This window comes from Saccostrea cucullata, unplaced genomic scaffold (assembly GCF_032062105.1).
Source record: "Saccostrea cucullata isolate Sc308-1 unplaced genomic scaffold, CSIRO_AGI_Scuc_v1 ctg94, whole genome shotgun sequence".
NCBI classification, from domain to species: Eukaryota; Metazoa; Mollusca; class Bivalvia; order Ostreida; family Ostreidae; genus Saccostrea; species Saccostrea cuccullata.
This window is the reverse complement of record NW_026928365.1, coordinates 75,001-98,770: the sequence shown is the minus strand read 5'-3', so window position 1 is coordinate 98,770 and position 23,770 is coordinate 75,001. Positions and strand designations below refer to the sequence as shown.

Below are 23,770 nucleotides of genomic sequence, written 5' to 3'. Positions count from 1 at the left end.
TCCGTTGTATATTGTCTCTCTGAGACGACTCAAATGATTGGCTGTCCAAAAAGTAATGGCTGATGCGCGCGCCCGGATAAGCTGTTTGGCACTGGACGAAGGAAAGGCCTTTAATCAAGCAATAAAAAATAAGTGATATCCTTTCTCATACCTATGATTTATTACAAAAATAGGTATTCATTTACATAAATCTCATTACTTCACACTTTTATGGCCTTTTCCAATAAAGCTCCTTTACAACAGGAATCGTAATTTTCAGCAGCCTTTTCTCTGTGATATTGATAGGATTAATTGTGTTTAGATTTCAGCCTGATCAAAAGATTGGCTTATTTTTCAGTTTTTATTACCTTGGTTGCCTTTCAGTAGGGAAGTAGGGTTTTACTTTTCCATTGAAAGGGGAGACAAAAACCACAGATTGGAAACACTGTTTCTTTCTATTACTCTGCAGATGGCAATACCCATCTAAACTAGTTTGAAAGTTACATCAATACTTCCATAAATAATGGATATGACACTTTATTCTGGCTTAAGAGTAAATTTCTGGATTTTTTCCACACTTACCGGGTAGATAGGGAAAAGTTTTGCTTAACCGAAGATTTTGCTGAAATAGCTTGGTCATAACATTTATGATTTAGCATTGTAAATTTTGACGAATGTGATCAGCTGTATGGATGCCAATATTAGAATGAAGCACGTCCTATTATTTATGTATTGTTTACAATTTCTGGCGGGTTTTGTCTTCATTTATATGAAGTTAACGAATCTGTATGTGATAGATTTTATTACCGAGTCTCTTACAATCCTATTTCTTAATGACACTGTAGCAAAGATTGTGCAATTTGTTTTCCATCTTATCTTTCTTCGCAACCCCTTGTGATAATCCCTTCAAGCTCAACACCTATGATATCTTTCTTGATGTTTTATTTCTTTATTTCTTGTGTTCCTCTGGTGATAATTTTTACAGCCGTTTTATAGTTTTTCTGGCCTTCTCTACAGTCTCACATCGTTCAATGTACCATAAAATTCTTCTAACCTCACCTTTATCAATGAAGTTTTAAACACACAATGTATTATAAAGTTTTCAGATTTTTTTCCAAATCATATTGAAATATTTGAAGATGATTTTGGTCATTGATGCACAGGTACTTACATAAGATGAAACAAGAAGAAACTAAGCGACTGTATACAAAACAATTCTTTTGAAAGGGTTTTTATTTATACATCGTATTTTATAGTTTTGGATTCTAAAGAGATTGAACAAGGTATGAAACTCAAACTGATAGATGAAGGCCAAAAAACGCTATAAAATAAAATTCCTTCACATCATAACGTTAATGCTATCAATTTGTGTTTATAGACTTTATTTGCTGTAGAATTTTAAAAATAACAAAGAGTTAGTAATCGGCAATATTAGTACAGCAATTCTTCTTCAAAGTTACTCATGCAGGATATATGTACATGTATATGTAAAATGAAGTAAAATATTAGAATAGGCCAAATGGTGTTTTAATAGTGATAAAGTTGAATATTAATGAAATACTGGACAAAGAACGATGTGACACTCCAAGGGATGGAAAAAACATGGGTCACCCATTACCAAATATTTGTTCCAACGAATGAGAATTTTGTCAACCTATCGGTTACTTAAATCTTGTGTACGAGTTAAATTCGATGTAACCCCCTCCAACCCCCATTCTCTAAGGAACCGATAAAATTTTAATTTGAATTCCCCACTAACATTGAACCCCACAATGAAAAAATAATACTAATAGTATAGCAATAATAGTGCTAATTAAATATTTTTAACTAGAAAAAAAATTTAAAGACAAGCTGCTTTCTTTCCATATTAAGCATTTGAAATAGGAAAAATTTATTGCATATAAAGCAGTTCGAGAAATAACATTAAATATTATTTTTCTCTATTATGCTAAGATCTCTGATTGGCTAAAACTTGATCATATGATCAAGTATATAACAACATATAGACTTGTTTTACTATTTATAGATTCTGAAAAGCATATAGATTTGATGTTCCTGAAATGGAAATAATTTTTCTCTACTAGTCAGAACTATACTAGAAATGTAACCTGAAAACGAATTAAAAGTATAATTTCTTGTAAGTATCAATTCCTGACGTTACGTCTAAAACAACAAAAGTGCCGACTTCTCAATACTTATATAGCTATTATAACTTAATGTTCCTGGGGGAAAATATTTCAGCTCCTTTTTATAATTTAATGATGGTCTGTAATAACTAAATGCATGTAAGGGAATCTTCTTTATTTGACAAAAGAATAGATACAAGGATATTGTTGATACTAGTATATCAACACTCCCATAGAAAGCCAATGTTTCGCCAATTCACTGTTAAGTCAAATTTTGATTCTCCTATCCTTAAAACTGCTAGACTCTGAGTAAGAAAAAATCTTTCTTAAATCTACGACAGGCTACTCACACATATACTGATGTTGCAGGGATTTTATCAACCACCTTTGAAGTCAGCAATTCGTAAATTCTCTGGTCGTTTAATGACATTATCGCAAATATATAGTAGCTAAAATAATTTTATTAGCAAATATAAAGCATCACTGGGCTGGGTCTCCTTCTCAGCTGACTTGTCAGGCCTTTAATTGGTTTTGCTGTTGTTGTTGTTGTTGTTTTTCTGTTTTTTTTTTTTTGTTTTGTTTTTTTTTTGTACTTATCCTCAAAATTCCTGTTCATAAAATTGAATTATATCACCGAGAATTTACTTCTTACATATACATATTTTCAAAGTTATTTTGCTTATGGTGTTCCAATCAATATGCCTGGATTCATTTCTGATTTAATTTTTTTTTCTAACAAAATCAAAGAAAGAACTAAAAGCCTTGCTCTTGTTCTTTCTTATTTATCGTAGTTGAATTAAAAGGGTTGGGTGGTTCTGGCCATTTTTAGACTATTGTTCTCCTTTTTAAAAGAGGGGCTTTATATAAAGACACGTGTTTACAAAAATGATCAAATTTTAAAACTTAAATATCTGAAATATTTTTTTGCCAAATGATTGTTGACGGCTTAAGATATCAAATCTTGAAAAATTAAGTTATACCTGATGGTTAATTTGTTGACACCCCCCCCCACGCCTCCTTAATCTATTATCAAGTCAGCTGTGTAAAATCAAGAATGTATCACTTTTACGATTTTTTTTCAAGATAGTAGGTGGCTTTTGCAAAGGAGATCCTGTCTCCCCGCATTTGTTTCAACAGTAGAAAATATGGTAAAAGTAAAAATGTAAAGTGAATTAAGGTAACAAAGAAAAGCACGATTAATTTAAAACGAAGATGACCAGGAAATGTTTAACCTTTATCAGATAAAAGCCAAATACGGGATATTTATAGAAAACGCCAAAAAATTTAAAATTAAATTTTCATACTCTATTTCCAGAATTTAATTTTCATTACTCAAAACATCTTCGCTAGCCAAGGGTTTCTGATACGCTACTCTCCTCATAAACCCTTGGCCTACGGTGTTCATAAAAATCGGGATTTTTTTCCAGAGTTCTGATTGGATTTCAGTACACCCAGGTCGACCAATCAGCAATTGTTTTTTGTAAATGACGATATTTGCGTTCGGGATACATCTTCACTCTTTAATCTCGGAAATGAAAAACGCAAGTAAACAACGATCCTTAAGATAGCATTCAATTCTATGAATAGCCATGGTGTCATCCAATATCTTCTAAATATGTGATTAAGAATCTATATTGAAGCTTCAGATTTGTTCTATGAATAATGAATAAACATAACTCAATTATTGCTTCTTAATTATTCTTGAAAAAACTTTGATTTAATTTTTTTTAACACGTGTCTTTATTTCTGGCGATGACGCAATCTGTGCGTACCTGATAGATTCGAGATCACGTGACGGAAAACAATCCCGTCTTTTGACTTCACCGTATGCCAAGGGTTTATGAGGAGAGTAGCGTATCAGAAACCCTTGGCTAGCGAAGATGTACTCAAAACAAATATCACTCAAAGAAAGCCAAATGGAAAGATTCCCAAATACGTTTAGGTCATATAATTATTGAAACAGGACTTCAGTGGAAATTGTAAAAGGTAGATTACTCAAAAAGGGAGATTTTATAAAGCTCAAAAAAGAATACAAATATGTGAAGAAGGCATGAAACATAGACCCCTAGGCTGGAAAATTCAGAGGTGGGATCATGTGCCTAGGAGTAGAAAGCACCCCCTGTTGACCTGTCACACCTGCCATGAGACCTGTGTATTGAACTTTCCGTAGACAATTCAGAACAAGAATATAGGCCTAATAATTGGTATGAAACAAAGTAAAAGGTTATATTTGTGAACAAGGAAATTGTAAGTACCATGAAATTACCGACTTTAAAATATGTCGTTGGAATTTCTGTAGCATCAACTTACCAGTGAGTAGCATGCCTTGCTAAAAAATTATCGTACTCAGTACAAGCTCTTTAGTAACGAATATGTATTGAACATAAACTATTTTTAAAAATGGTGATAGTAGAATATTACTACATTAATAAGGAAATATGACGATGGAAAAGCCAAAGTCATCAGATCAGCAGTCTCGTATAGAGTCATCATTTCATACATGTAAGTTCTATTGCAGATACAATGACCTTGTCAGCAAATACAGTTTATCATTCACTCAAATGCTGACTGAATTTTTGTCATACTGATTGTTAGGCCATTATTTGCACACTGAGTTGTCCACGGATGTTTCCCGTTATTTTCCGATCAAGGAAAGGAGCACACGGCGGGTGTGACCGGTCGGTAAGGGATGCTCACTTTTCAATGACACCTGCTACCACCTCTGATGTTTTGGAGATCCGTTTTACTCTGATACTATTCTATGAAGTTTGATGGACTTTTGAGCTCGAATACTGCTGTTTTCTCCACGTATTTCATACAATTCAGTTGTTAATTTACCTTTATCGTCTTTTGTCAGTAAAACTTCGATTATAATAGAGATGTGGCAAAGTCTATGGTATATCTCTCAGTTCAAGTTCAATGGGATATATCAAGACAACATACGAATTAATATAACTTTTGTTAATTAAAGCAATATTTTTCAAACTTTATTCATATCTTGCACATTTACTTCTTGTTCTCCTTTAGCCGGACAAAATAAAAGATTTAGAAAAACTCTCTGCCATTTTAATTGTCACAATAATGCAAATCTCAAGCCAAAATAGCACAGCTTTCCAAAGAGGAATTAGTTGTGTTTATTTATCAGCATATCCATATGTACTTCATACCAAAGTTTTCACTGGTTAAATAAGTGAATGTGCAGTTACTTGGTAATTTCTTTTTTCAATACTTACAAAATACTTTATTTTATACGTTTACTTTTTAAATAAAATTAATTCAGGCAATTAATTGTTTTCTGAATTACATCTTATAATCTGCAGTAGTTCTCTCGTGTACAAGTACATGTTATCAACTTTATAGTTGTTTACTGAAGTACTTTATATAAGTATTGTATAAACTTAGATTGTTTACTAAAAAAAACTTGTCTCTGCATTTGACTGGTGACCATATTTCCCTGTCAATAAATAAATATACAAATTTATACCTGGGTAACTTGTTAGAATATAAACTTAATTACATTTGCAATGTCATTTACTCTACTGTAACATTCATTGTTGTTTGTTTGTTTTTTTTTTTTTGTAAAAAACGTGTTATAATTTATTTTTAGGTACTTATTTAACTAGAAGAGCTCTTTCTGTCGTACTACTGATAAACTAAATTGTTTTCTTGGTTTTTTGTTTTAAAGGAAAGTTGTTTTCTGTAAATTTCTTTTAATTTATACAAGTAATTGTTTTCTGAAGTCGTTTCAATACCTAGACTTTCTTTCAATAGTCCTTTTCTATTTAGAAATTATAGTTGTTTTAGTACTTGTTATGAACAGTAATAGTTCTTTTTTTGGAGTACTTTTTAGTATACATATTTTTCTTTTTTATAACAGACACCAAACAATGACTTTGATGACGTCACAGGAACCACCAACATGGTTCGCTCCTGGAGGTGACAATTAGTATGCACAGATGAAAAACAGTTCCGAGATTTACGGCCCGTGCTTTGTGTTCCAGAGAGTAACCAAGTTTTAAATTTTCAGCAGTGGAATATGTTTACATTAAGTTATTCTCATTATATATCAAGATAGTTATTTAAAGAATTCTTTTCCCATATGTTACATATTCATTAAGATTTATATTTTGCAATTTAAATGAAATGAATGCAGTTTGAATATTATATAATTAATAAAAATCTTAAACTCTATTTTTTAGGATTGGAGATTTAGGTGCAACAAATACCATTACTTTTTTTTTTTATACTGAGAGGACATCATATTGGGTTATTTCTATTTTCATTCTAGTGTCAGGATCCTTTAGACAAATTTGGACTTTATCCACAAAAATGAGGTAATTTACTTTCAATAGCAACTCCCATTTTTCATACTAAAATGGAAACAACTGTTTATTTTCTCAATATGTCTTTGCAATGAATTGTAGAGGAGACGTCTAAACGTCAAGATAATGTTTCCCTGTTTCTCTTTAAAATACCATGTCCTCCACCCCCCTTTTGGACCCCAAGACACCCTATGACGTTCTTTCTGTTCCAGCCCGTTATGGCTGCCTCCAGCTAGCTGTGAGAGATATGAGTGATTTACGCTTACTGTGGTGGGTCCTTTATCTGAACTCTGAATTTTACATTAAATTTTCATTGGCTAAAATATCACTGATTTTTTATGCAGAAATATTTTTGACTCTGTCTACAGGCAATCAAGGGGACCGTTGAAAATTGACATAGGATAAATATATAAAAACGTGTTTAAGATTTTTTATTAAATGATTTTCTACAATTAAATTATAGATTTGATTTATTAAATGTTATTTTTATGAACGTATTTATTAAACACAAATTTAAGATTGATATCAATCTAGGACTTATTTAATTTCCTGTCCTAAAAATAAATGTATAGGAGTTACTCAATTAAAAACAACTACAGATTTGTTTAAAATTTTGATTTCTCTCAGCTTTTACGTAAGAAATTAGTCCTAATTGAATCTTGCTTAGCATGGATTTCCTCAAAGTGCCAAATTACGCAAGCTGGGACAAATTTTGATGACAAAGTTATGGCCAGTTTATGTTCCAATCAGATAGATTGTAAACATGTTTATATGCCGGGAATGCCGAGAGGGGGGCTGTGCCGGTCCACGGCCTGGGTTTCTGATTAAAAGTAGATAGTTAGAACAATTAAACAAACACTCACACACATGTTCTCACGGTGTTCAGGCGATTAATTAGCTCTGTCTCTAATTAGGTACCTCTCTCGTTTTTATGTCTTTTATCATTGGTCGGTCGTAAAATTTTGGACCACGGGTAAAACTAATTTCATATGGAGGTTCTGGAATCTATTTGACCCGCGGTTGACCATGGCGCGCAATTTTGTCTTGTCATAAAAACGAAATTTCCGAGGCTTTCCTCTGTAAATATTTAATATAGTAATATCGCCAATATTCTGTCTCCAGTAACCATCAAATTCAATTGTTTTGTTTTGGTTCATATTGTCTTTTTAAACCATTCCCAAAATACATCAAACTTGAACATTCATAGATCAATTTTCATTAACTTTCTTCATAATTCTGAAATTTTTCACCTAAAAAGACTTTCGGGAATTTTTTTAATTTTTTTTTTCATTTTGAAAATCCTGTAGCGATATTGCTACACCCTTCTGTATTTCACTATTCTACAAGAAATTTTAATAAACACGACACGTATTCGTTTATACATGTATATGCAATAATTTGTCTTCATATTCAAATATGTTCATTTTCACTATTTCACTTTAGCTTGATATTTCTACTTTATAAAAAAGTTAATTATCTAATTTGGAATTGGTCACACAATGTCGTTTTCTCTTTTTTTCAGTAAGTCTAGACGTTTTCAGGCTTATGTAAAATATTTTTTTCAACAATCACTTCAACAGATTTTTAATAAAAATTTTCAGAAAAAATTAGCAAGAAAATTTCACATATTTTACACTCAACAATTCATTCGAACAGAAATTAAACATTAATATATGCAATATATGCTAGTTTCCAAACGATCAATTTTCATGCAATATAAATAACACGCAATGCTCGACATTTATGACGTGTATTCTTAGGAAACTAAAGTGAACTTGTATTTATCTTGTAGAATATTACTTCCATCATTTAATTTCATTGATACTTTTGAATGTCAAGAAAATTCTAAGTTAATAACTTTAATTGACGAAAGACCTTTTTTTATATTCTTGTTCTATTTGGTGTGAAGTACAATGTTTCCTAAATTGGAGTCAACATAAAAAGAAATATTTTAATTTATTTAATGATTTTTTAATATATTAAAAATTGCAAGTTCCTTCTAAAGTATATGATTTAAATTTCATTTTATTTAGTTTAATATTATTTTATGTATATTGATCAATTTTTTCAACATTTTAAAAGATGAACATTTTAGTCAAGATTAAGAATGTAGATTTGGTTCTACATTGACATATATACCTAAAATCTTAAATATTAGAACATTTGTACAAAGGTAGCCACGTACTCAATTCCATTCTTTCAAATACACTCTTGTAGAAAGAAAATCATAATCCTCGAGCTCTTTGCTCACAAAAATTGTACTTCGTTGAGTAACACTTAGCATCCAAAGTTCATGGGAGAAATGAAGAATATTCCATCAAGATAAACATATTCAAGAAACACATTTTCAAACAAGCAGAAGAAACAACGACATATTTCCTAGGGCTACGTGTATTATATTCCAGACAGTGTTTCTATGCTCCTTAAATTCCATTACTCATTCATAAATATTGAAGACATTTTCAATTTTTAAAAATGCATATATATGCAGATAAGAATTTCAGTTGACATTGCAGTTCAACTACAGGATTTTCTGTGTGCACAAAACCTCGGCGTTGTCTTTGGTTATAAAGGAATTGTAAACATAAAATCAAAATTTTATGTTAGCCGTGAGTTATATGGATAATTTTGTAGCCCTTTATTTCTGGATCATCCTCCGATCTTATGATTACCAGTCTTATTTTATTTGCTAATTCCCAAATACTTTACGATTTAATTACCAGACAAAAGAAATAAATCTGTGATAAAGTTGAATAACGCTCTCACACTTAAAACCATGTAGAAAATAAACGATTTCTGTGTATCTTTCATCATATCTGAGGTTGCCCAAAGCACAGGAGTCTGATAGACTTCATTAGATTAATTTAACTATTGGAGTTATATGCATTTTACGTTCAACTTCTCATAAAATGCATCGTTGCAATAAATTTAAGCGTTGTGTGCGTTATAAATATGAAATAAAATTATTGGCTGGAGTCCGTTAAGTGAACGGATCCTCATCATTGCATATTTACTGATAACCCTTGCAATGTTTTGATAACCTGTAATGAAAAATTGAATAAAAATATGCATAATCACGTCCTTTTTCAAAACAATTGTATTCAGAATAGGATAACAATAACTCACATTTTTATATACAATTTTAAGTATACATGTAAATCATTATTCCGTTTAATCAAAGTATGTTAATAAAATGTCACCTACATTTTATTCTCATGACTTTTCATTAGCCATTTAAGAATTCGTTTTCTCTGCCTTGAATAATGCATTAATGAAGCCTAATCAATGTTTGGGTGGCAACGAACGTAGCGTAGTAATACACAATCTTTCGTCGTGAAATGGTCTAAGTGGCCTTATCGCATCCATCTTGAAAATCGCCCTCCGCTGAATTCAATTAATATGTAAGCAACCAATATTGGCCCCTATTTAGAATCTTACGGAGGTGAGGCATAAAAAGTGAGAAATTTGATATAGACTTTCACAGTAACACGTACTTTTGCTAATATCGAATTCGCCTTCTTTAGGCGTATTCTTCTTTTCAATGCTTAGACTGCATCACCGTCTAAGATATAATTAGACTCAATAGAACACGGCATTGCTATAAATCTCCCTAGAGACAACTTTCAATGAACTTGCATTTTTAAAAAGTAACATCCCATTTGGTGAATATTTTAGAGACATCCTAAGTTGCTTGGTAGTGTTGCCTGGTTGTAGACTGCTGGAAGCTGTGGGACCGATCTACATAGCCCTGCATCACCTTACTTTGCTAAGGTAAGATTTAGAATGTTTTAATACCTTGATGAATTTAGGGAACAATTTGAAAATAAATAGGGGTACTGGGGGAATACTAAAGATCGCACAATTTGCATCGGGTTCGCTTGATGACAATTTTATCGTCTTTTATGGGATGTTTTATTTCTCAATCGCTACTTTGTGTTTGAATGAGGAAAACATCCAGAATAATGGCCGCGATGCAATCAAAGTTTGATGGCGTCTATACTAGTGAGAAAAAGTAAGACTGTCAGTAGAGAAACATGTAAGGGAGGCAGGTATCAAGAGCAGCGCTTGATTTTCTTCGGCACTCAAATCTAAATAAAATTGACATAAAACGCAACTGAATGCATTTAAGTGCTGGTTTATATTTTAAAGAATATTTTTATGATTTTTTGCCGCGGAAAACCGAATAAGATCGTGGTTTTATTGCTGAAGTTTATAATCAATTATCCAGGAAAGTAAAGTAACTGTTCGCCAATAAAAATTAATATTTCAATAGAGCACTTGCTAAAACAATTTCTAAACTGCATTTAAATGGAGATGAAGATAATTTTTTCCTTGCCTATTGGTATGTTGTTAATGTCATAAACTGTGAATTAATTTTAAACAAGGCGTTTAAAAAAACATTAACTTCAAAAATTCAAAACAATTACACGTGTTTTCTAAGAAAAATCTTTGCAGAATGTGCATCGTTTCTTTAAGAAGAGGTTGTCCCCCATTCTACATGTTCATTGCATTCAAATGTCTCCATATAATTAACATTATAGCTTAAAGGAAGTAATCTGCATAATAAACATGTTTTGATTATCTCTTTATCAATGAATCTTTAGTTTGATTTAAGATTTCTCAACTTTGACCTTTAGACCTAAAAAAAAATTTTTATCAGAATTAACGCTAAAATATATGCGTTGGTGAACATGTTCTTTCAGAAGTTTTTTTTCGTATGTTGTGTCTATAATTGATTGATTAACCCATTTCAACCTGCATTTACATACGTAATAAATGTCAACTGTATAATATTTTATTTCGTTTCTGGGAGGAATACGTGTCTGTGAATACCGTATAAGTCATAGTAAATCGCCATCTGCGAACAGGTCAATGGAAACCGATTGTGACGAGATTCCTGTATTATGTAAACAAATGCACGTGCACTGATAATATCCAGATCAAGATTTTTTTTTCTGATCAATTTATATATTTCATTTTATTCATAAAAAAATAGTTGATTTAATAAAGACAATTTTTTTTAAACTAGCTTTCTGAGGGGAGTTCTTTAATATAGATATTGAATATGGTATAACTATATCCTTGATATAATCCATTTCCGAGAAAGTTCTGTTTTCATCGTTACTTCACGTGTTGTCCTCTATCAGATTCAGAATTCTTTTTTTATTTAAAAAATATATAAAACAAAAAAAATTAAACGAATATTTTCTGATATTAAAATTAAGCAATCAATTGAAGGGAAAAAAAAACAGCAAAAACGATCCAATCAATGATAACTGAAAAATAAAATCAAGATTAATTAACAAGATTTTCTTCATTAGTATTAGTAATTCTTTAAAATTCATTTCTTTCTAACATCTTGAAACAAAGATTCGCCTTATTGTCATTTTTACTTGGTGGTCTTGAAAGAATCTCTCAGAATATTTCAACTTATCATCGCTTTATTCTTAAATTGCAACAAAAACTGGATATACTTCATTTTATCACGATCTCGGCAATAAAATAACATTTCAATCTGATGCTATTTTTGTTACCAAGCAACGGAGTGTAATTTTAGGTTGATCTTTAAAAAATGTCCAAACTTTTTTACACAGTTATTCTCATATTTTCAGCCAAAATTTTTTTTTTAAATCATTCGAGAATTTGAGATATAATTTGTAGAAAAAACTACTAAGTACGAATTAGAACAAATATATACTATTTTCAACGTTTTCAACAGAGAATAGGGAATATGAAACTTCTCAGATACCAAAAAATGCCAATTCTTTCAATGCATTGTAAACATATATTAAAGATAGCAATTGTTTCTGGTTTTTTGTAAGTTTAGTATATTGCTCTTTATATAAGTTTAGACGTAACCATGACATTTTCTTTTAATATTTGCATCATTACTCTTTTTGAAAAAAAAAAAAAAAACAGCAAAACTGAAAAAGAGGAAATCAGTGCTCTATAAACCAATACACAAATTTCATTTTAAAAAAATATGTGGTAGCTTACAAAACTTTAATTTCATTCACAATTTTTTTTTTTAGTTTTCAGGGTTTTTCTAACTTTAGTTTTGGTTTGCTGAATTATTTAGCAAAAATAGTATACAATTATTATTTTCAACTGCATTTCTTTTTTTTAACATATAATTATGAAATTACATTAACTTTTTGGCAATCAGAACTTTTAACATTAGTCGTCTTTAAGACCGGTGTTTATAGAACAGCATGGGTGCCAGTAAACATTATATAAAACACCCAGATATAGGTCACTTTCCATAAACCCCCATAAAACGACTCTTTTACTGGAGTTTTATTGTTACGTCTAGAGTTTTATACTTCTTCAAATTTTCTCGTCGTTTGAACAAAAACCATATCGCAGAATTCTCTTTGTGCTGCAATGCTTCACAAGTTTTATTGTATTTTGCATATGAGATAAAGAATATCTTTCAGAAAGACTGTCCACATACATGTACATGTAGTATATACTTGGGTATACTACATGTAAGAACTCTCACCGAGCTGGAAACTTTATGCAATGTTCTTCCACATTAAAAGAAAAATGTATAAGATAAATTTAAAAAATTATCTTCCATTATAGAAATTTTTAATTCCAAAGATGTATTTCAGAGAACACTTCTGATAAAAAAAAAGTTAATATTAAGAATTGTTCAAAAGGAGGGAATGGAAATGAAATAAAATATGCCAAAGATGGTAGTAGTGTCTCAAAATATTGTAGTTTTTCATGTGAAGAAAATATTACCTGTCAATAACTTTCATTTTCATGTTTTAACTCTTGCACGTCAGATCGTTGTTATTATTACATATTCTTGTAAATAATACATCAAATAAACCAAGCTTTACATTCATCTATACACTTTTTATTCTATTTTGAACATATAGAAACAAATTTAGACTTTGAAAAAAAAGTTTGTTGTTTTTATTTTTTTTTTACTTTTTTTAGTCCGGTTAAGACAACAATATCATAGAAATCTTCGAACAGTCATTATCGAAAAGATAGGAATGATTATCATAAGAAAGTAATGGATCAAATTTATAAATGAAAAATTAAGTTAGAGAATTTTTTTTATTTCAAAGCTAATTGTTTCAAACACTTTGTTAAAATTAAATTTCATAAGACTTTAAATTCATGTACATTAAGATGCCAACATGTATGTACGTCATGTACTTCAGAAATGTATCCTGTTTTTCATACAGATGTACTGGTATATATATGTAGTTTTTTTTTCTTTTAGTGTTTATTTAACTTCCAAGATTTCTAATCTCCACCGATATCGACGAAATTCGTTTAGCTAGCTCACTGCATCGATAAGTGTGAAAACAATATTTGCCATTGTATCTGTAATGATTGGACGATAAATGTACGTAAATGCATTTATGTTATGAATTTTTTTGAATGCGTCATTAAAAGAACGTTTTTAAAAATTTAACTTTCTTTTAGAAGTCCTAAAAAGTATTCCTATCATCCATTATCTACACGGAGAGTGAAAACATATTGACAACATAAATTCCCAGAGCAATAAATCTCAGAGATACAATATTCATAAAGCATCTCGACAAAATTAACTTCTGCTGATCCACAAAATGGTTCCCCATAAACATTGACATTTTATACAAACCGCAACTGTAAGCGATCATATAAAGGATTACAAAAAATGCACCAGTTTTGTAAGGCGGGTCAATAGTGGTATAAGGGACTGTTACCCCTACCTCATAAGTCATCAGCGCTATCTTGGGAAATATTTTATTAGCTGACTTTTGGCCTGTTATACACTTATCTAGCATAGGATCAGGGTTCAGCTACAAAACACCCTGCCATCAGGACAATAAGACAAGCCAGCAAATGAAAATATTGTGTTTCAAGTTATTGTTTATGACCGATCCTAAGTCATAAGAAGGCTCGCTTAAGATTGAAATTCTGATATATACAAGAAGTGACTGTCCATGAATGGCATCTCTAAATTGACGTGCGATCCACCAGAAAAAAAGAAATTATTAAAATGCTTCGTAATCCAATCCAATATACTTTCAAATTTTTCATTTAATTTGCATAGAGGATATCGATTTGAAGAATGTCAAAATTTTAGTTTCTTTTCTTGTGTTTCGCGCAATAAAGAAAACAATGGTCTATTTTATGACCCTGCTTTCGTTTTTGGGGACAATTAACAAAGGTGTACGAAGAGGCTTGCCATCAAAACTTAATAAAATTTCATAAAGACAAGACTTCACATCAAATAAGGACCAAAATTTATATCATCAATTATTCTGCAGAATGCAATTACTTGCAGAAATTCCAATTTTTCCTAATCTGTTACAATACTGTTATATCTTCCTTGCACATAAAAAATGAATAAAACTGTTTTAATGAAATCATAAATGTAAGTGAATACCTTGTCAAGGAGGCAAATCACCCTGTATAGAAAGTTACCTCTAATGATCATAAAATTCCTTTTCTTCATCTTTATATCCACAAGACAAGGAATTGAAATTCTTCAGAGTATTGCTGAAATTATCTTAATCTAAAATTTAAGCAATTAATAATGATATGTGAAGATGAAGAACCGTGTTCTTCCCAGTAGACCATTTTAATGAATAAGAGTTATGAACTCGGCCAACACAGTCCTCTAAAACAAAGGTTGGATCAGGTCCTTTGGAGAAGTAAGCATCCTCGCTTGACAGTTTACACCCCCATGTGCTTCTTAAATTGTCCTGATCGGGTACACCCAAAAAACTCAAAGATTATTCAGACAGGAAAAACGCCTAATAATTTGTATGAACGACTTCAGTCAAAATTCGACTGACCGACAAATGTTTTAGATACAAGGTCATTGTATCAACCATTGAATGGCTTTAAAAGTGTTTTTCGATATTCTATCTTTTTCAGCATATTAGTACTGTTCATAGCTTGCCTTGTTTGAGATATTACTTGTACTTGGAATATCCTTACGCGTATACAATCAGCTGGGACACAAAACTTTAAATACAAGGGATGAGGGTATATTGCTACAAATAAAATAAAATAAGGGATTTGACGATAGAAAAATTGAAGTCATCACAATGAATATAAAGTTTAGTTGTCAGTTTGGCAGCAATGTCTTTCTCTTAATTAAGCGTCCAAATATAAAACAAATGTGCAAGACTTGGTGATATCTTTAATTTCGGGTTCAAAGGGATACATGTATATATATATATCGAATTAACTTTTGATAGAAGTAAAAACTGTTGATTCATGAAATTATATCGATATAAATACATATAAATGTCGAATTTAATGGCACAGCAAACATCTTCTTGTCTTGAAGAAATTTTAGAATCATTTGAATTAGAATTCATATTAATGTAAAACAAGTCTACATATTACCATAGGTACTGCAAGATTTCCTTAGATCTGAACTCTGAAAGATACATATGATACTGTCAATGTGAAATTCGAAAACCATTTGATATCAAACCCTGATTACTTCTAGGTAGAACAATACTTTTTTTTTGGACAAAACAAGTTTGAAGATTATCGGTGATAAGGTTTGTAAATTTACATGTTCCAATTTTGTTTTTCTTTTTTGAAGAAGAATTGTCTTTGATATCTTAAGGCCTACAAAAGCTTGTCAATTTGGAAGAAAAAGACAGACTGAAATGTATATTGTATGAAAATGTATATCGACACATAACACTTTGGGAGTTCGCATATTAATTTTATCGAAATTTTCAGTAAATAAAAAAAACGTAAAACCTATAATAATATTATGGGTATTACGTATTTTTATTAATTAACTAAAAAATTTGGTAAAAATGATAGTTATGCGAACTCCTGTGATAACACCTTTATAGAAAGGAAGTGTAAGATAAATTAAAAATATGTCTTTTTGATTATTGAAAGAAAATAGGTTTGATCCTATCAAAAAAAAATGTTGAATAAGGTTACTGAAGTGAATTAATTTTTAAATTACATTGGAATCTAAAACCTGATGTCCATATGGAATGGTTCTATAATTACTCTAACGGCTTAAGATTTTAGAAAAAGTATAAAACTATGTATTTTTTGTGGACATGAAGATGAACTTAAAAAAAAACTGATTCATATGAATAGAAGAACGAGAAACCTCACTATATCAAGCGTGTGAGAAGTGTATACCGTTCTTCATATTTTTTGTTTGTAACTGTATTTTGAACGATCATATTCAGGTGTTAAAAATATAAATAAACTTTTTTTCTTGAATGAAGATTTTAAATTTAATTTGGACAAGTAATTTGAAAGAGCAGATAGACTTCCTTCGGATAATACTGTATAAACCGAGGTCCCGTGTCGCAGTAGGTGCTGGCACGTAAAAATTCAATCACTGCTCAAAGGCCCTCGGTGCCGAGTATATAAGTACAATATAAATTTGTAGCTCTCCGGCAGCAAGTGGTGGCGACTATATATAAGTGAAAATTCTCGAGAGGAACGTTAAACAAAACAAAAAAAAAACTGTTAAAATATATCGAATGTGTCTAGCCGTGTAATCTGGTGGGTTCACTGTATTACTTATTGGAACCAATTTTTTATCAGTTTTTTTTTTTTCACTTGTATATTTTTTTATAACATTTATTCTTATCTGCATTAATGTAATAGAAACAAGAAAGATTGCACCTTTGCAATTTTCTATGTGTTTGAACAAATTTGTTTATGGCATGTTTAATAAGAAACGTTAACTTAAAACATAATTCGAGATTGTCTTTCTTTCTGGCGGAAAATTCAAAGATGGATATTCGAAAAATGAGTCATTTCAATGGTTGAAGCGTTGTTAAGCTATTAAAAGTAAACAGTGCAACAATATATACATGTCTTTTGTGTAATATGCCAGTAGAAACATAATTATGCATATACAATCATGCATATGTGTATTTATATGTACCAAGAAAATACAATTTGTATAAGAAGGTTTTTCACAACTTTCTACATGTATTTGTACATTTATTATTTCTTTTGACGAAAAAAACATTCCTATATTATTGAGATTCCATGCAATGTAACGCAACCTAATATTGGAATATATTTTTGTCGTGTTTCCTGAACAGTGCTTCCAGTCTTTTGTTTAATTGAGTGTGCTCCATTGTCCACTGATCGTGGATATTGTATTGCGAACATATTCATGCACAATTGATGCTTTTTCCTCTTAATAATGAGAGCCTTATGAATTATGGGTACGCTGTTTTTTGTATCTTTCTTAGATCAGTCAGGAATAATGGTAATAGAGTTCCACTCTGTCGGTTTCTCTTTCAGCTTTCTCTCACCCGTTTGGGATATGTGCTACAGTTGTTTATTTCCAATGATTAAGGCGGTTAGGCCTTGTGGTAGATATACAGTTGTTTATTTTTTTATGATTAAGGCGGGGCTTTCTTTTAAGTTATTTATCAGATTTGTCTGTTCAAAGCTTCTTTATACATTGTTTATTTCATTTGTGGGAGAAACTTAATTGCATCTAATGATTTAATGCATTCTTGAATATTAATGAGTGTAATTTCAGAATCAGATCTACACCACTCGCAGTGATATACAGGGGAATATCCATCGAAGTCTGTCAAACCAACTGCGTTGTTATAGGATTCAAAATTTACGTTAGGAATATAAAGGTGTCCACAAAAGATTGATATCCTTTCTTTTGACAAGGATCAATAATGACTTCTTTAATAAATAAAATTATTTACTATTTGGGGGAAAGATAAAACAAATCCTGCAATTTTCACATATTGAGTTTATTTCAAAATAGATGCAAGATAATACTTTCATACATTTATTCATGGAAATGATTAAGAAAATCTTTATGCGGTGAGGGTGTTGTTAATCGGCTTGTAATCCCTAGCTCTGTCCCACGAAATGCAGGGACCTGGAATTGGTATTCTGTAGGTTGGAATACTTTCCATTAGGATGTCTCTTTTTATCACATTTTTACGATAGAGAGAGAAATGACTGTATTTGGGATCAGAAATAACATAGGAAAAACTATGCAAATACGGCATGAAATGCGCCAATGTTCGATCTGAGAGAGATTTCCTTGAAGAAGACACGATAATTGAGACCTGATTATTCCCAGCATTAGTCATGTTTACACCAATATATTCAAAAATCTTCCATGCTAGCTGTTCCCCTTTTCCCTAGCTTCGGGATTTTTAGCTACAATTGCACAATCTTACGTACAAATGTACATGAAAACCATTTTCTTCCATTTAAGATTTTTTCTAATGGACATGAGTTGAATATTTTTAGGCTTAAGTCTCCCTTGAAGATATAATCGTAAAGTGTTTTTCTACCCACAAGAAGACGAATCTCTGCCTCGTTTTGAAATCACCTTTCGTCCGTCTCGAGCAGAATCAGAGTGTTACTGAACATTAAAACAAAGGGAATTTTTATTATTTATAAAGCCTGATAAATAAAGCAAGGGTACTTCTTTATAATCTTTCTCTGCAATCAGTTAAACAGGGTATAGCTATAGATTTGTTTCTATAGTTAAAGAATGTGTAGTAGTAGTTTTTTGTCTGATTGAAAGGTTTATCATTCAAACAAAAACTAAATTTTTTTTTAAATATTCAATAACAGACACAGTTGTTGAACAGGGGAAAAAATTGTTGTTGCTTTGGTATTTCATGAAACAGACAACCGAATTGAGATTGCAAAGACTATATTTTAAACAAAATATTTTGATGTTTCTAATTTGATAAGAAAATGATGCATCATTTGGGAAAATCTAACATCTTAACCATCTTTAACTCTATTAACTTATTTGCAATTTGAAAGTGATTTTTTTGTCAGAAAGAGTAGTTAAGAATGGAATAGGAATCCATTAAATGTTTATGATTGTGAACAAATTGCTTAATAGACTTCTGTTTTGTTCTAGGATTTTATGGGCATGAAAACGAGGCCAAGTCAGAATAACAATTGAAAACCTTTTTAAGTCGAATTGGAAAGAAACAAAAGAAAAACCGTTAACAAAGAAATAAAGATTAGCATTATAAATATTTTTAAATTAATTATGATGTTCTACAGTAAATTTTGTTTTTACTCTCAAGGCAAAGGTCTGCATTTTTAAAATAAATGTAAATTTCTTGCTGTGATCGGTTTATTACAATTTTGCACAACTCAAGTTATTATTTTTTCTATCGAATCTTTCTTGTTGCATTACTATTTTTTTCTATTGTATTATGCAAATGAACTTATTTCCATTGACGTTTAATGGTCAAATAATACCCCTTTATCATTTCGAAGTCATTGTGTTGGGCGAATGACAACGTTTCACACACACATCGCTTTACATAATCAATTTCTCCAACTTTCTCATCCCTGCGACTGCAAATAAATAAATCATGATCAATTATCATAAAATTCACTATTTATCTTTGATCCAGTTTTACGATTTAAATGGACAATATTAAATAGCGGAAGGACAGTCCAGATGAAATGGACCCTAGTGTAACAGTAGAACAAATGGCCGAAGGTCAGCATAAACAGGTATATCCCTCTGTAGTCTAGGGAGGTTCTCAGACCTAAAAAGTGGCGGGCACAGGGGTCTAATCCTTATTTACAGCTATTTTACAGATTGGGCGTCAGGGGGCCAAACTTGACGACTATTAATTGTGCATAAATCTGGCTACCAGGTCAAACTCAAGAGTAAAGCACCGTTTTATTTTTACACATGTAAGGATCAAACGTGTTTCTTTCTCTTTGGAGTTAAACTTAGTGTTAAACTTTCCCAACCAATTGAACATTTCTAAGACAAAAGTTCGTCCTATTCTGATAATTCTACTGCATTTTCAAACATTTTTAATCGTAACACCTTTGACTCTTGCCAAAATAAATGTATTTTTTTGGAGCACAGGACACATCAAATTAAATCTTGAAGGCAAACAATGTTATACAATGTATATGATATTCAAAGATTGAGTAGGAAATGTGAATATGGTTTTCTATCCAAAAGAAAAGACAAAATTGTATCGCGATTTGCTAAGTTAACTCTGCAAAAGATCAAATTGTCTGCATCCCTCAACTTTTCGGGTTTATAGGCACAGCTTTTCTTCTGACGCATTTTTATATGGTACTAACTAATATTATGAGTTTGTTATGACTTTGAGGAGCAGTCTAATAACCATATGGGACGCATTAAGACCATGTCAATAAAGGTTTATTTCTCCTTCTCCCAGGAGCTTAGTTCATTTTAATTTTCCTCAATTGATGATTCAGGTCCAATTCAACAAATCGCATTTTTGAAAATGGAAGGGAATTTTATCAATGTTTTGGGGAGTTCCAAACTAAGAAAAAGGTATGTACAGGAACAATAAATGTAAATAAATTTATTTCAATCTTCGAACAATCTCCGGATTACATGAAATGTATCATTCAGAGGAAATGTAAGAAATCTTAGAAAATAGATTTTTTAAAAAATATATACATGTTATACGAGATTAAATAATTATATCAATCTAATTTTTATCTTGCATGGAGTAAAATATCCTGCGCGTAGGAATTTTCTTTGATATATCCATATTACTATAAGGCTCTAAGGTTCAATAGTCACATGCATTCCGAGGGATATAGTCTTGCATCACTAACACAAACGGTCGTCATTCACGTTCAAGAGTGTGCGTCATAAGCACATTTTTATAATTATCTACAGAATATGTACAAGAACAATTACAGTTGTTAACTTGTGTTCAATGAATTTTATCACAGGCATTTTGGAAGTGTTTTGAGCGAGAGGTTTTGTTACATTATAAGTTATAAAATATTCTCAATATAGGCCAAGGAAATATCTGATTTTATCAAAAGAACACGAGTTTGCAGCTCATTTATTTAATACAGACTGCAAAAAATCAAATTCTATTAGTTTACCAAAATAACTGACATAGTTGTATTAGAACCGGTGTTTTGACGTCATAAGGCTTGAGTTCTTTTCATCTCGACTAACTGAATGGTCCTATCAAGCAATTTCCTGATCCTGTACAACTGAGACCATTACTTGCCTTTTTCCTCTCCAAGGAAGACGATGTTGTCTGAATATAGAAGAACAACTTCATTTAGGGTCCACTACTTGCAACACGATATTTTTGTTATTTTTCCATCTTTATTGATTTTTGTAATTTCTGACAAAATGGGTTAGATACATTTTGCATTCATTTTATTTTTTAGATTACGCTTGTTTGAAACTAGGATTTAAATTTATATATTTTTTTATATTTGTCCTCTTTTTTTCATTTTTCTTTTATTTTATATATTTATTTCTTATCGATCAAATAAACAACAGAATTTTTGCCTAGTACATGAAACACCTTAATATTTTTACCATTTCTAACTTAAAGGTTAATAGACCATGCTTAAATTTCCCACGCTAGTGGACAATGCTTTAAGTCAACTTGTCCGGAAAAATACACAAAACTGACCATTAGCCTTCTTAAAGCCTCCTTAACCTGTCTCTCTTCTGTTTGAAGATGGTGGTCACTTTCAGCAGATTGTCCCGTTATCTATGTTTAGAAGAATGCTCTGTCCACTTTCTTATTTGTTCTATTAAGTGTGGTCATCTTCAGACATCTTCACAAATCTTAAACGCTGTCTTAAGGAGAAGATTTAGAGCTGATACTTTGATCTCAGGAGATCAAAACTTTAGTGCTACATGTATCAAAAAGTCCTCGCTGTAGTTCTAAATGTACATTTGAAATTGCATTCGGTTTAATAATTAATTGATTGATCAGATTTAAACATGTAACATTTGTTTTCTGTCATGTAAATTAAAATTATTATGATGAAAAAAAGTAATGAGTTACTATTTTATAAGATTGAAAGTTCGGATTGTTTATTTACAAGTGTGTTATTTCTTCAATTCTTCAATGTACATAATATTCTCAATTTTTTTTTCATTTAACAAAAAAGTTAATTTTCGATTACTAAGTAGATGAACATGTATTTCATTTATATATTGTTATTTATTGGACTGCTTTGTCGACGTAAACTATTTCTTTTATCCTCATTAATAACTTACAGTTATACAAATACAATTTAAAGGATTAATTCCCAGCTTATGGATCATAACTTAAGTCAAGGAAATATTTCGACCAATAAAAAGCTTAAATTATTTCTATTTTTGCACCCCATTTTATTGGAAAAGCAAAAAAAAGGGGAGGGAATTGTTTTATATAAAACAAAATCCTCAAGCTCATTTAATGAAATTAAACAACCGCTTTAGGTTGTGGAAATATGAGTTTGATCAGGCCAAATGTTTCCCATCGAATCTGATACACACTACATAAAAAAAAATTAATCATATTGTTATCTCCTATAGGGTTACAATTTTTCTTAATTTCTTGTATAGAAAAACTAGCTGTACATTTACATACATTATTAAGATGACGAAAGTTTCATATGGCATGATCTTACGATAACCTGATGGTACTCAATATACTGTTTTTTTTCGTTCCGTTAACAATAGGATTTTCTTTACAGTATTAGAAACATTTTGAGATCATCTGTAGGGCGTCATTAAATGAATTAAAGTCGGGTAAATGTTTATACTTATATTTTTATATTATTTAATTTTATTTATATACATGTACACTTGCAAAGAATATTCTACTTATGAATTAGATTCCATTAGTGTGTTACATTGTACTTCATACTTTTGTTTCATAGTGTTTTGTATACCCTGTATCGAAACATACAAATTGGGGGAAAGCTTAAAGAACTCTCTCTCTCTCTCTCTCTCTCTCTCTCTCTCTCTCTCTCTCTCTCTCTCTCTCTAAACTTCAACATTAAGTGTTCCTACACCTTAAACACCTGATTCCACCTCTGGAATTTCCCATGGTCGATGTTGAGACCCTGTTGACAGAATTGTATTTTTCGAAGGATTTTTTTTAGATAGTCACTCTTTGTCATCTACACATCTTACATAAAATTTCTATTCTACATGTACGTGTTTAACACATCAATTTTATTTACTTAGTAGTTAAAGTAATTATGTATAAAAAATGTTTTTAATTTTATTTCTAAATCTAGATGAGAGATTTAAATCCAATGTATGGTCAGTATTTACTAGACGAAGTAAGATTGACTTTGACAATCTCAGTTTTCTATTTTTGCTAGTTTCTTCTTCCATTATAATAGCAATATCCTGTTTTCAACAACTCCAAGAGTCTCTTATCATAACTCATCGTGCAAGCTTTGTGTTCTCCTGTTGTCCATAGATCATCCAGTCGTGCCGGGAGAACTAACGGCTGCGGTTCAGTAATTTATATTCCTATAAATCGGCATGTAACCTGCTGCTAAATATTATGGTGTTCTTAATGTACAAAAGTTTATCCTTTATAACTTCTTTCCATC

At 30.9% G+C, this 23,770-nt stretch overlaps 1 protein-coding gene across 4 annotated transcripts in view; it reads left to right on the top strand.

Annotated features, from left to right (window-relative positions):
- The window catches only part of LOC134277335 (homeobox protein abdominal-B-like), a 120,230-nt gene that overhangs the window by 67,304 nt on the left and 29,156 nt on the right, over window positions 1–23,770 (top strand). For 3 of the 4 annotated variants that reach the window (XM_062759667.1, XM_062759671.1, XM_062759668.1), the window contains 3 exons: window positions 5,983–6,109; window positions 6,305–6,439; window positions 10,103–10,198. The gene's annotated coding sequence lies outside the window, so the exon portion shown is untranslated. The remainder of the gene's footprint in view (window positions 1–5,982; window positions 6,110–6,304; window positions 6,440–10,102; window positions 10,199–23,770) is intronic. The other variant, XM_062759669.1, reaches the window with a different exon arrangement.